We start from the raw sequence: 3835 nt of genomic DNA on the forward strand, positions 1-3835 counted from the left end.
ATTTGTTCACCGAGAGAAGGTTTCTTTTAAGTCCGCTTGAGCCGAATGTGGGTTGTCATCCTCCCACCTGTTTACTTGTTCACATATGATTCTGCAGCTGTAAATAGCTTTTAACCGGTCCATACCTGAGTAAAATTTAACAAACCAAAACACTCCATTTTTTTTCTCCAGACTCAAAAGAGTTTATAAACTCCAAAAATGGCCTTTTGTATACGTTGGAACTACATCATCATTATCACTTCATTTATCGATATGAAATGGAATTTTATACTTTTTAATATTTTAATCAATAAATTGAAAAGAATAAACTACCTTAAATCTTCTGTCTCCAATAGTCTCAGTTGCAGGAAGAAAAAATGAATCGAGAGAAATACGCTGCAAGGCTGTTCAAAAGCAATATTTAATCAATGAACTTACAATTCACATTGATGAAACATTAGATTTCAATAAAAAATAAAAATAGAAATAATAATAATAGGTATATATATACGTATTATTATTATTTCTATATATATATATATACACATATATACATAAATTAAATTCAGAAAATTGTTTAACGAAAAATGTTATTATTGTTATATTAAAATCTTCAATATTTTATAATTACACAAATACAAAAAACTTACTTGAAAAATTGTGTATTTGGTGACTACGAATTTATGAAATAAAGTTAAGCCAAATGGAGGATTACATTTCTTTATCATAATATCCAGCTTTAAAAATAAAAAAATACACGAAAATCAAATTTTTCGTAAAATTCAAATTTATTAAATACGATATGCTTTTAAAAACATATTATAAAAATTAAAGATTTTGCATCTTTAACATAAAATTATTTACATAAAACACAAAATAATCATACATATCCGTTTTTGATCGACGTATTGCTTTTATGAAATAAAAACTTATATATAATAAATTATTATACAAAATTAAATATAACTGAAAAATTAAATTAAACAATTGTTTTTAATGATGATACAGTATTCAAAATATTCATAATATTCATAATATGATGATATTCATAATATTCAAAAATAGTAATAATTAACAATACCATAAACAATTTATACATTTCAGCTAATGTAAATAATTTCATGCTAAGAAATGCAAAACAGTAAAAATATATGTGTAAATATATATCTATTGTAGGCACAATCAAACATCCATTGGCATGTTTTCCAGTTGTTCACAGAACTTCTATTAGTACTTTCAGCAAAATAGTTTACGTCAAGTCTCTTAAAACTGTATCTAAAATACAGATAAAGTTAGAGACTGGACATACAAATGTTTAAGAAACAACTTTTTAAATAATTAACAGAATAGAAATGTTCTTGCAATTTTCTTATTTCATCGATACAATAAAGCAGTGAATAAAGTTTTACTCATTTTTTATAAAATACGTTTAATGTCTTACCACAAACCAATCAACAGTGTTTTTAATATGAGAAACTTCTTTTGAATTGTATCTAAACGTCAATATTTATAATAGTTTTAACTCATTAAAATGTACAAAGGATTGCAGTAAGAACGAAATAGACTGAAAAAAAAACATAAAAAACGAAAAATGCGGGGAAAGTAGAAAAGGTATCATACCAGAGAGAGCAGAACTTCTAGGTATGCAAATAAAGATAGGCCTACTACTTTTAAAAATAACGCAGAATCACCTATGAACAGATTTTTTTTTTTTTTTTTTTTTCGCCCTGTTGGCAGTAAAATGGCTTCTTCTTGCAAGCCCATTATGGATTCGGCCATGCTCACAATTCGGGTGAGAAACATTGCCCGATCGATCAGGACGGACTACCGCCGAAAAATTCTGAGGATTTTTCGACCCGTTTGGATTCGATTCCGGTGTCAGAGCGGTTGGCTGTCATCTTCACTGGTCGTCCTTTCTGCTTTGTCCTCCCGGACTGCAGATCACCCAAGTGTTGCGTTGCCGTAACAATAAAACAAACAAGAGATACGAGAAAGAAGGAGAAATTTTGCACCTTCGATGCGAAGCAATAAAGTACTGTAAAAATGACCGAATAAGGATTGCAAATAGTTCGATTGATATAAGGTTTTTAGCTTTCTTAGAATACTTCTTAAAGCGATAAAAGCCACCCATTGGAATGCCCCAACTTATATATGATAATAGACAGAATAAAATTAAGTGCTGTAAAAAATACAAATTACACAAAAAAATATCATTAGAACGAAATGTTTCATATTTAAGATTATTTCAGGTATATTTCATTTAGATATTTGAAATACAAATTTTAAACTCACCAATAATCCTTCTTCGTACGAAACTTGATATGAAATCATACGAAACAAATTTTTCAAGTATTTTTTTCCCTTTAAAATACGAAATATGAAATTAATACAATAATTTAGGTAAACTTGAAAGTATATTTTTCAGATTATGACATAAACTTATAACTTTATATTTTACTTAATAAATTGACAAATTATATCAGAGTATTAAGTAAGGATATATGTAATTTCATATCATGTATAACGTGAAAATTTAATTATTGCCTAATTCAATTCTTTACAAAATATTATGAAAATTTACCAAATCTCTATTTCACTTTCAACTTTAAAGTAAAAGGCATTATATCGGCTTAGCTGGTCAGCAGAAAGATATCATTCATTAACTTCGATCTATATATTTTACTAAAAAAACACTACCGGTCCAAAACTGAATATTATACGTTTTGAAACAACAAGTATAATTTCGCACTTACTTTTCGAATAATCATTATAATAAATCATAGAAATATATGCAGTTACTTTATCATAAAGAGAGAACTTTTTAGTTTTCCAGCAATATGGTATTTAAACTCTTTCTGTATTTTAATTTTATGAAGTCTTAATTTTCTTCAGGCTAAAATTCTCATGATTTGTGTAATAACGATAATTGTGCAATAGTGAATTATTAATACCTATTGTCATATGAATAATTAATATTTTATCTTCTCGGAAAATTGCACGATCAGAAATGTTATAATTTTCTGTAATTAGAACAGTCTCGTCTCCCCTTTACCCATCAGAATTGGCCTGACCATAAAGCACTACCATTGGATAGTGTTAAAATTTATATCTACGTGTATTTAATGTGTTCATTTCTTTGCATTAATTTTCTTGTGATTGGTTTATAATTAAGTAAACTTTTAAAGAATTATTTTTGTTAATCATAATCAGAGCCTCTCGTAGATCTTTTTTTGTGCTAGTCGTTCGGTTCTGTTTCTGTGCAGATGTGAGGCGAAGTGCAGACGCTTTTTTCTTGGTAGCTGCTTGCAGATTTTCATGTATAATGGTGTTAACATGAACTGAAATATACTTAGACGTTGTGTTATTTTATTAAATGGATTTTCTTTTCTAATCATTTCCTTAACTTTTCTTATCTTCTTCTTACTCCAAGATTTAAGTGCACTTGGAAATATTGGGTGCAACTCACCAAAAGCACTCGCTTGTCACTTTTTCATTTTGTTACCAATAACTCTGATCACTGTAGACTCGAAAACTTCAGTTTCATTTTTAATGAGAAATTTAGTGACAGCGCGGAATGAAAGACCATTCAAAAGAAGCTAAATGCGTAGATCAACTTCGTTTGCAACTGCTGCCTCCATTTTTAGAACAATCGAATTCAAGCATTCTTAAAATGCAAAGAAAAGCAACATCTACAATTTTCAAAATTTGATTTATATTCAAACAAGTAGAAGAAGAGATATCCTATCGTGAATTTGAGTCTTAATTAGAAAACCATCCTCTGTAAAAGCAAACATGATCGAAATAGTGGTCGATAATATGAAAATTGACGACTATTACAAAATTCAAATCATGCATT

The 3835-nt window shown here is 28.2% G+C and overlaps 1 long non-coding RNA gene across 1 annotated transcript in view; it reads right to left on the reverse strand.

Annotated features, from left to right (window-relative positions):
- Positions 1–310: 310 nt before the first annotated feature.
- Positions 311–3835, reverse strand: part of LOC111615834 — a 15536-nt gene continuing 12011 nt past the window's right edge. Inside the window, exons 4-6 of the long non-coding RNA XR_002755143.1 lie at positions 2272–2340; positions 630–716; positions 311–383 (exon numbers count right to left, since the gene is read on the reverse strand). This is a non-coding gene — a long non-coding RNA (uncharacterized LOC111615834). The remainder of the gene's footprint in view (positions 384–629; positions 717–2271; positions 2341–3835) is intronic.

Source organism: Centruroides sculpturatus, unplaced genomic scaffold, assembly GCF_000671375.1.
Source record: "Centruroides sculpturatus isolate CEXI.00-Female unplaced genomic scaffold, Cexi_2.0 scaffold2716, whole genome shotgun sequence".
NCBI lineage: Eukaryota > Metazoa > Arthropoda > Arachnida > Scorpiones > Buthidae > Centruroides > Centruroides sculpturatus.